General features: G+C 39.9%; 1 long non-coding RNA gene across 1 annotated transcript; it reads left to right on the forward strand.

Annotated features, from left to right (window-relative positions):
- Positions 1 to 630: 630 nt before the first annotated feature.
- On the forward strand, positions 631 to 3900 carry LOC121902100. The gene is made up of 3 exons (XR_006097459.1): positions 631 to 1594; positions 1769 to 1842; positions 1960 to 3900. It is a non-coding gene; the product is annotated as an uncharacterized LOC121902100 (long non-coding RNA).
- The last annotated feature ends 6762 nt before the right edge of the window (positions 3901 to 10662 follow it).

Genomic DNA, 10662 nt, shown 5'->3' on the forward strand with positions numbered 1-10662 from the left:
GTACTTTTATCAAATGAAAATTAGTGAGTTTGCACCACTGAAGTAGTCTTATAATCATAAATGATTATTTTCATTATTGATTCATCCATCAACTATTTTCTCAATTAATTGATTTATCTAGAAAATGTCAGAAAATAGTGAAAAAAGCCTGTTTTTTTCATTGATATTCCATGTAGAGCTGCAACAATTAGTTGATTAGTTGATCACCAGGAAGTGAATCTCCAACTATTATGATAATTGATTAATTGTCCACTTTTAAGCAGTGAAGAACTGCTGCTTTGGACTGTTGGTTGGACAAAACAAGACATTTGATGTCATCATGTAGGGAAATGTGATGGATATTGTTTTCTAACATTTTATAGACTAAATAAATTATGATTGCCACGTGTTCTGTTGTTTGCACTGTACTTAGAGGAATCCCATATAATGATATACAGTATATTAGAGCTACAGCAATTAGCTGATGAATAGAAAATTAATTGGAATTTTTTTTGGTTCCACTTTCTCAGATGTGAAGATTTGCTGCTTTTCTTTTGTTTTACATCACTGTAATCCAAATATATTTATGGGTTTTGAACTGTCGGTCGGATAAAACAAGACATCGAGGCATTTTGGTTCATAGACAATTAATCCATCAATCAAGACTGTGTGTGTTTCCTTCCACTTGTTTTTACTCACATTTACAGTGGAAATACTGAAAGTTTTTCCGCTTGAGGTGTAAAAAACGTTTCTGCTTCCCTGAAGAGCTGAAAACATCAGATCTGAGTGGAGCGATGAGGAGATGTAACCTTCCTCAAATTAATGTTTTCCCTCATTTTTGAGCTTTGACTGCTTCTCCAAATGTTCACAGAACAGCAGTGGATGGAAACAAGCTTTTATTTCAGTTGTTTTTTGCTGATATTCTGGAATATTCTGATAAAACAGGGTTCAAGAACAGGAACTATTTTATGTGGTGTGTCACTTTCTGACAAAAAGCTTGATATGTGGTTCAACCTGTTGACTGACTGAAACCATCTGTCCATAAATCAGTCTGAAATCTTATAGTTTTCATGTATTTGTTAGTTTTTAAAGGTTGTTTTACAGCATTATGTTCTGTCTGATAGAGTCTAACTGTGATAAATGACACCTGTTCAGAGTGAATCCTCTCGCCTTTAGAGGAAACCTGATGAGAGGTTTTTTTTTCTTATTTCCACAGGGGATATTGGAGTATTTTGGAGGAGAACAGTTCTTCTGCCTCCTCTGGCATGTTAATTGATGCTTTTCAGTTTTTTGGTGCCTCTGTTCTCTGCTCTCTCTCTCTCTCTCTCTCTCTCTCTCTCTGGGGAGTTGCCTCCTCTCTGTGATTTGCCGTGGGAGTTTAACAGCGGCTGTGATCAGACGAGTACAGATAAGACGACGAGAGCGCACACACACACAACAATCAGCCTCGCAGGGTGCCGGCTGATTTGTCGAGGTCTTTTTCCTTTTTTTTTTTTTTTTTTTTTCTCCTTCCTGTTAAAGACGAGCGGAGGAGTCAGGTGAAGGGGCTCAGCGGAGAGATAATCTGCAGCGGAGGATAAAGAAGAAGAGACACTCTCATTTAAAGATCACCCAGGTGGAGAGAAGATCAACTCTTCTTCTTCTTCTTCTTCTTCTTCTTCTTCTTCTTCACTATAAAACCAAAACATGACATTTATATCTGAAAATGTTAATTTATCACATAACACTGTACTGAACTTAATGTTGCTAAGGGTATTCATGCTTTTTAATGGACTTTTTATTCATGCAGAGCAGAAAACGATGACTCGAATAATTGATTTGGAAGAAATTAATCAGCAGATATTTTGATAGTTCATTAATTGTGTAAGTATTTCATTAAGCCAAAGTGTCAAACATTCATTTGTCCCAGCTTTTCTTACTTAATGTTCTTACTTAATTACTTACTTCACTTAATTTGGAGGACTTGTTAATATCTTTCAGACTGTTTTTTGGAGCTCATCATCATCATCATCATCATCATCTGTGACGGCGGCATCGTCTAGGCCGCTCGATGGCGATGATTCGCTCCTCGCTGTGTTTCTCCATGATGTCGTCATTCAACAGGAATTTAACTGGAACTAAACGTCTGGTCCTCACATATAAAACAACTCCTGCTTTTTTAAACATAATTTCAAGGGGAAAAAAAGTCTTATGTTTGGGCCAAACGTAGACGAGAACGCCATCTTGGTCGTACAGAACCACATTTTATACATACATGCGAGCTCACAGTCCACAGAGAGAGAAGGATGAATGGAGGATAAAAAGCATCAATCAGGTCAGATTAGTAATCAGCTAATCTATTACTGGTACTCATCCATAATTAAAAAATGTTGAATGAACTGACCTTGTGATAGACTCCATTAGACATCCCCTAATCCCTTTAGTACTACTTCATGATGTTTTATTATAAAGTTTTAAGGCGGTCTGAAATAATAATGTTCTATTATTCTCCTTTGACTAATATCATGTATAGTTTTCATGTTGTAGATTAAGAACAGATTCACGTAAATGTGAGTTTATTTGAATGAATCCGTGGTGTTGTTGGTGTTCTGTGTGTTGCCGCTGAAAAGTCTTTTCCTCTTCCGCTCGGCTTCATATTTTGTAAAAATGAAACAGAAGGAAACTCGTCTTGACATGAAATCCGACTGGCCGGCTGCAGAAAGTGCTGCGAGTAATGAGCGTCTGCTCGAGGTGTCAAATAAGAGGATTACCTCGTTTGTGGGCTTTCAAAAGATAAGTGGATATCTGAGCGCTCATTCGGCCGCGCCGTCCGAACCCTGACCTTTCACAGACGGAGGAGGAGGACGGAGGAGGGGGGCGGGGCTTCAGGTTGGACTCCCACCCCCTCCTTCTCCTCCTCCTCTTCCTCCTCTTCCTCAGGGATGATACGTCCGTCAAGGGAGCTGACATTTCCGCCATTTATGGTCCAAGAAAAACAAACTGCCGCCTCATTCATATGGAAAAGTGCAATTTTATTCTAACCTTTCAGCTCGGCCGCTAATCAAGACGACTCCAGATTATCTTCACGTAATCACCTCGGCAACGGAGGCAGATGTGTGGATCCATCTAATCTGTCAGAGTGAAATGAGATCCATCACAGATCTGGATAATGGCCCCTGCAGATTGTGTGCAAAAATCTGCATCAATAATTCAAGCTCAGATTTTTATTATTCATGAGCGGGAGAGTGAGAGGAGAGCAGGGCGAGCGCGGGCGAAAGCTCTGAGGCCTGGATGTAGATTCAACCGCTGCTTTTAAACCAGCAGCGGAGCAGAGGATGCACACACACAGGTCCAAAACTCCAAGTGATGTTAGAAAAGGAAACGTAGGAAAAACATCTGAACATGAATCTTTTAGTTGCAGCAGACTTTATGGAGATGAATCGTCTGGTTTAAATATGGAGGGAATGAGAATTTTTTAAAAAAAAGGAATAGAGTGAAAGACTCACACTGTAGATTGTAAGATCAGTTTTCTCAACATCGTAATCTTTAGCTTCTGCCCGCCGTTAGCAACGCATGTTACCAAATTTTAAGCTCAGTGATTGGCTGTTTCTTGCTGAAATGCACTTTGGGAGTCGTAGTTAACTTCTAGCCCAGTTTTTCGTATCCACAGCCTTCTACCTTTGACTTTCTCTAAAGAACCAGATGTTTTCTAACTGAGATGTTCATCTTTTGTACTGATGATTAAACCAGGACGGTATCATGGTAACTGTGTGAAATCTGATAAACTGAAACTGAAGTTTGAAAAGTAAAACAATCAATGTGGATGTGAAGTTGGAAAGAAGTGAGGTTAGCAGACCTCTGTAGCTAATTGTCTCTGCTGGAGGCAAACAGCTCCAGGCTACATTAGCCGCTACTAGCATAACACACCGCAATCTCTGACTGAACCATAGACTGTATAAAAATATGGACGTAGTTACCGTGACGTCACCCGTTGGTTTCTGAAGAGCGGTTTTGAAGCTCAAAGTGAGCCGCTCCGGCCGTCGCCATCTTGGCAGTGCATGATGCTGCCTAACTCCCAGCCAATCAAAAATGGGCAAAGAGGCGGGCCGAACGGCTGAAACAAGCCACCTAGCGGCTGGCGGACCTGTCACTCAAAGCAGCCATGTCCTTCATTATGCAGAACTTTACGGCTTAATAACATTTAAACGGGTGAGTTATAAAAAAATTCACCCCCGTACAGTTGTCATGAAAGAGGAAATTAGCTACAGAGACCAAAACCGTTGTTTGTACCAGGCTGTAAACATGTTTATTTCTGCTGTAAAGTTGGACATTTTAACATGGGGGTCTATGGGGATTGACTCGCTTTTGGAGCCTCAAGTGGCCGTTCAAGGAACTGCAGTTTTTGGCTTCATTTTACAGCCCCAGAGGTTGCTGCTTGCTGGTGACCTGTCCAGTTGCATTGTGGGTAATGTAGGCACCAAGTTTTGACAAGGAAGAAGAATGTGTGGAGACAACAGACGATATCTCTGGTTCTGCTGCATCGATTTTCATGCTTTTTTTTAAACCGTCCATCGTGATCAGACCTGATAATGTTAAGTGAGTGTGATGCTAAATCTGTGGAGAACTCTATTAATAAACTAGGCAGTTAGTGAATAAGACGGGGAAATTAAATTAACTGAATCAAACCGCCAAAACAAATGTTGAGACTTAAAGAACAGAAATCTGTCAGGATTCAGCAAGAAACACACACAATGTGTCAGTTTGTTGTTTGTCTCCTGGGTTTGATTTACTGACAAAAACAACATTTCAACGCACCAACAGGGAGAGATGCATTCATGACATTTGAGAGAAGCAACTTTCTGTTTTCTTTTTTGAAATTTATATTCATTGCACCAGTTCGACATTATGACAGAACAACTCACAAACACAAAGGAGATGATCCTGTTGAAAAATAGAAATAAAATTTAAAAAATAAAGTGAATTAAAGGAGAGAAGAAAAACAAGTGGTGTCCATCTCTCCATAAATATTTCACTTTTTAAACCTTAACCAGGACACTGTGTTTGATTATTTCTATTGCCTTTAAAAGCAAAATCCTTCATAATAACCTAAATGATTGTCATTCTCTGGTAGGATATCAAGTATGAAAAGTGTTGCGTTCAGAGTCAAATTGGTATCCGAAATAAACATCATCTCTTCTCTCTCGAACATTTTGGATTTAGGAGATTTGAGAAGAGGCCGACCAGGCCGCAACCTCTCCAACATGTCCGATGAAATATTACAGTTTGACATAAGAAGAGTTTTAAAATACTTCATTTTGACCTTCGAATTCACTCCGTGTTGGACTTTTTATTAACCTGTGTCTGCTTTTGAATGTTTCCTCCCACAGTTCACCTGAAATTATAACATTCTTCTTTTGACATAATTCTCTTTTGTCAGGAAATTCATGTTGTAAATTTTCGATTTAATACCTCTTTTTACCCTGTTTTTGTCAAGTGCAGTAATCAGTTTTCTAGTGTTTCTGGAGATATTGTCTCAATTGTAAAACAAACACTACATATTTAATGGAAGAAATAACCAAAATCACTTGTTGTTCACATGTTTGCTTGTTGTTTGTCTTCTGGATTTGATTTTCTGACAAAAAAAACAGCAGTTCAGTGTCAAGTTTTTCGGAGTGTCCTTGAATGCACCACCCAGGAGACTTCCACAAAACAAATAAATAAATAAAAGAAATAAATATCTGTGACTGAATCAGCCTGGAAGGTAGAGCGTCAGTCATCAGTCATGATCAGTGTAATTAACAGTGAAAAAGCAGCGGTATGGTCCTTTAAAAGAGTCATCTGCATCGGTAATGTTTGTCTTGTGACAGGCGGCGTCTCCTCTCAGAAACAAATGTGTCCCAGAGAACACACACTCACACCACTCTGTGTCAATAAGTGACATTTTCCATCACAGCGACTCCTTTAACATCAAATCATAAAATTCAAATGCGGCTCGATGAATCTGAGCCTCAAAGCGAAGGCTCCTTTCACTCGAGTATTGCTGACATCTCGCTCACAGAGAGTCTCCGGTTTTTAAAGTTTAAACACAGATGTGCGCCTGCCTCGGCTCACTTTCAGAATATTTTAAAGAGGAACTTCACGGGGGGAGAGAGACAGATGAAGGTGAGAGTCTGCTGCCACCCAGATTAAACAGAAAGCATTAAAAACCGAGTTAACACCGACTCTCTGCCTCTCCGCTCAGGTGTGATGGTTTTAATCCGAGGGCCGGATTTTCAGATAGCGCTGCCTTTTGTCAGTTCCACTCACACGCAGTCTTTAAACATCCGCGCACCTGTAGTCAGAAAGTAAAGCAGAAAGTTTTAATTAGGCCTAAAAAACTTCTAATGTTCCTCTTCTTCTGTACAAAGGAAACAGGAAGAGAGTCGAGATCAAACTTTGCCCAAAGACAATAAGATAAAAAAGCGGCGTTAGTCAAAGGCTGTGCCCTTCAAAGAGGTTTGAAGAGGATAAATCACAGAATGAGTGTGTACAGCGCGACCACGAGACTGTCCGGGGTTTTTTTTTTTTACCATAAACGCCGCCGCTGGTCACGACAGAGAAAAGAAAAGAGAAGGATGTGCTGAATCCACACCACCGGACCGACAGTCTATTTGCACATGAGCTCAGTTCACAGCTCTGTCTCCGTCCTGAGCTGTGTGTTTGTAGTGAGGACGGGCGGGCTCATTAGATCGGGTGGTGTTGTTCTTGTACAACACGCCTCGCCACAAAGCTGCGGCGGCGGTGAAAGAACAGTCCTCGGGTGATTTCTGAAACAACTCACCCAACTCGCCGTCACCCTCTAAATGAGCCCGTGTGTTCCTCCTTGGCCCCTTGTTAAGAAAAACTAGTGCAATCTCGATAAAAGAGACGTCACAGACTGCTGGCCCCGCCCCCTCCGCCGGGTCAGATATCAGTCAAACGAAACAGTAGTTTGAAACTAGCTCCACCTCCAGCAGCTACAACAGTAACATGCTGCTCTAACACTGATGCTTCACTATTAATAATCTAATGATGTCATATATAATAATATATCAGTCAGAGGGACCAAACCACTACTTTTACTGCAATACTTTAACTACATCAAGCTCATAATACTTATGTACTTTTACTGCAATACTTTAACTACATCAAGCTCATAATACTTATGTACTTTTACTGCAATACTTTAACTACATCAAGCTCATAATACTTATGTACTTTTACTGTAGTAGGATTTTCATGCAGGACTTTTACTTGTAATGGAGTATTTTTACATTGCTGTATTGGTACTTTTACTTAAAGATGCAATGTTTAGATATATTATATATATATCCACACCAAGCGGCAATCTCCGGGGCTGAAAAATGAAGCCAATGTGGAAGTGCCAAGAACTGCAGTTCCTTGAACGGCCACTTGAGGTTCCAAAAGCGAGTCAATCCCCATAGACCTCCATGTTAAAATGTCCAACTTTACAGCAGAAATAAACATGTTTAAAGCCTGGTACAAACAACGGTTTTGGTCTCTGTAGCTAATTTCCTCTTTCATGACAACTGTACGGGGGGGGAATTTTTTTATAACTCACCCGTTTAAATTTTATTAAGCCATAAAGTTATGCATAATGAAGGACATGGCTGCTTTGAGTGACAGGTCCACCAGCCGCTAGGTGGCTTGTTTCAGCCATTCGGCCCGCCTCTTTGCCCATTTTTGATTGGCTGGGAGTTACGCAGAGTCACGCACTGCCAAGATAGCGACGGCCAGAACGGCTCACTTTGAGCTTCAAAACCGCTCTTCAGAAACCAACGGGTGACGTCACGGTAACTACGTCCATATTTTTATACAGTCTATGATCCACATGTATACATACACGCACATATGTACACATTTACATACAAAATAAAACAACAAAGCAAACGTGTCCTTTCTGCAGTGTTGAGGTGCATCAAGCCAGCGAGTTAAACATGGTTCACAACTGTCTCGTTTACTGAGAATATCCATTAATAAATGTTCAGTTTTACACACAGAGACATAAATGAAACACAGACCTGCCTGCTGTGTTCAGTTTATACGCTGCCAGCTATGATTACTGTCTGTTTCTCTGAATGCAACACAGCCTAGTTTCAGTTTCAGCTAGCTAACAGCTTCATGTTAGCGTCAAGCTATGAAGCAGGAACAAAAGCGGACATTAGATTTTGTATTCAAAAAGAAAATGGTGATAAATAAACAAAAATACATATTCAAAACATAATGTAATGTCTAGGTATTGTTTTTTACTTGGTGATATGGTGTTCTTCTTATGGTGATTTAATATCTATGTGTTTTTACCTTGATACATGTCTTTAAATGCCAAAGTTATTGTTTCAACCGTACAACCAGAAATGTTTGTTGTATTCATCCGAACTCGACTCTGGTATTAATAAAAGTATCAAGAATGACTTTGATTAGTGTTTTAGTGTTCAGAGCAGGGAGTTGTCTCACATTGTTTTGTTTTATTTACAATTTGTCTATGATCACATCAGATTTTTCAGTCTATGCGCACACACACATGCACACATGGCAACCTTGAAACCACAGAACCCCCCCCCCCCCACCACTCGCCTCACATAACAAATCCCAATTTAACCCCCCGCTCCTACCATTTGATGATAATAAAGCACCTCTAAAGATAGAGGGAGGGATGGTTTCACTTTTTGTTTCATTCATGAACGTTTGATTCATTTCCTTCTCTGTGAGAGGGAGTTTTTCCAGTTTGAACCTCACACTGAGCTTCAGAGAGAGATGGACGGCTGTGTGGAGATAACTGTGCTCTTAATGCTCAGCCTTATTAGACCGGACACTGCTCATAATTCTCCGTCTCTCACGGATGTTTAATTCATGTTCCTCTCAGTCTGACACATTCAGCTTCATTTCAGCTCCGACAAAGAGCAGCTGCTAATGGTCCTTTCAGAGAGGAGGATTAAAATAAAACACACTGCTGGACGGGACGAGGTAGGAGGACAAACGACGAGAAGAACAGAGTTGGACAGAAAAATATTCAATCTGTCAGAAAAATATTAACTCTTTATTTGTGTTAATGGCCAAGAAGGTCAACATCAGAGACAAGTGACTCCAAAGACAGACTCAGGCATTAATTTACTTCAGTTAAAGGAGACAAATTCTAAAGTCCATACTGATCCGTTTCTACTCTGCTGTCAAGATTCTGTCCATCATTAACAGTGCAAAAACCTATGATGGACACTTTGTAGCAACACATAAGCATATTAACTTACTGTTACTGTTTATTTCTGTTGACAGTTTCTCCAATATCTTTTCTACATTCCTCTATATGTCTAACTTTACAGCCTTTTTGGCAGGATTGCAGGGATCAGCCCTGTGAACACAGATGTCAGTTAGTCTCTTAAAGGACACATATTCTGCACATTTCCATCTCTATATTTATATTCTGGGACTCTACTGGAATATCTTTGTATGATTTCCAGTTAAAAACTCCTTATTTATCTTCTACTGGTCCTTTATGCAGCCCCTCAGTTCAGCCTCTGTCTGAAACAGGCCGTTTTAGCTCCTGTCTCTTTAAGGCCCCGCCTCCTGATGAGCCCACTCTGTTCTGATTGGTCAGCTTCAGGAAGCCTCGTAAACAAACTATAGTAGCAGGATTTCACTTCCTGATGTTGAACCGATCAGTCTGATGATGCAGGTTAACATATTTTCCATCCGCTGCTGTTGTGTGAATATTAGCAGATAAACAGCAGGTGGCGCTAATTCTCCAGTCGGTGCCAATAAAAACCGTCGCAGAAGAAGAAGACACAACGAGATGACGTCATTAAAAGAGCGACAGTCAAAGCTCAAACGATGGAAAACATGATGGAAATAGGACATTTCTGTTTGTTTCATGGTAGTCATGTGACAAATCTAATGTTTTCAGCTCTTCAGCGACGCTTAAGTCACATGATTCATGTACGTCATTACATTTGTTTTTATCCAAACAGCTTCTGTTACACTGGAGTAAACTGCGTAATTTAAAAAGGGAACAATTCAGTATTTTTAATGCACAAATCACTCATTTGAGTTAATAAATTAAATAATTTGAGGACATTAATTACTAAATTGAAGGAACAAAGTGGATATATTGACTGCAATAATTAGCAATTTGAGGGAATATGTTGTAATTTGTCTAAAATGTTCCCCTAACACTCACAAGACTGCATACATTTTTTAGTGATGTAACAAATTTCCTGTGTTTCCACTCTGTGTTTCCACTCATTCAGGTTGTGCATAAAACATGTGGATGGAATATCATACAGTATATACATATTCACAGCTCAGAAACAGCACTTTGTTGAAAAAGTGTTTCATGTGGGACTATATCTGAAGGGAGGCAAGGTCAGAGGAAGATGCCTTCATTATGTTGCCTTAACTGAGTCAGTATTTCCTTTCTTACAGATGAAGTAGAGGATATATACAGTATATATGTGCTGGAAAGATTTGCAGCAGGTCGTGGATTCAGCAGAGCAGAATGTGATGGAGGCAGATTAAAACAGGGAAGAAAAGAACAAAAACAGCCTGTACTGGGAGATAATCCAACTTGTTTTCAGTGTTGTTTCTTTTATTTCAGGAATCTTCTCATCGACTATCTAAAAACCGAGTCAGTAATGAGACAGATCGTTGCACCACAGTCATGAAAATCATTTG

Source organism: Thunnus maccoyii, chromosome 8 (assembly GCF_910596095.1).
Source record: "Thunnus maccoyii chromosome 8, fThuMac1.1, whole genome shotgun sequence".
Taxonomy (NCBI): domain Eukaryota; kingdom Metazoa; phylum Chordata; class Actinopteri; order Scombriformes; family Scombridae; genus Thunnus; species Thunnus maccoyii.